Genomic DNA, 385 nt, shown 5'->3' with positions numbered 1-385 from the left:
CCGGGGCCGCCGCGGCAGCGGGGAGGGCTCGCACGGCTCCGCGCCGCTCCGCGGGACGCGCTCCCCACGCTCTCCCGCGCCGTCCCACGCCGCGACGGCCCCGCAGCCCGACTCCCCCCCCGCAACGAGTGCGGGCTCTCCCCGGGGGAGCCCTCACTTCTTCAGCATCATCTTGTTTTAACCTCCCCTTCCCCCTGTGCGAAATCGCGTTAAGAAACCATCAGGATTTCCACCAGGGTTGGGTTTGACCCGCCGGTGCTTGTTGGGGCAGTAATTGGTCCAGCAGTAATTAGTCCAGCTGTTTCCGCTGGTTGTGGTTTGATTGACAGGTGGTTACTTGCTGCCAAACTGCAGGATTTGGGTCTTACTTTTTTTTTTTTTTTTT

Source organism: Calidris pugnax, unplaced genomic scaffold, assembly GCF_001431845.1.
Source record: "Calidris pugnax isolate Ruff unplaced genomic scaffold, ASM143184v1 scaffold54, whole genome shotgun sequence".
In the NCBI taxonomy this organism is placed as follows: domain Eukaryota; kingdom Metazoa; phylum Chordata; class Aves; order Charadriiformes; family Scolopacidae; genus Calidris; species Calidris pugnax.
Note: the sequence above shows the minus strand (reverse complement) of the source record.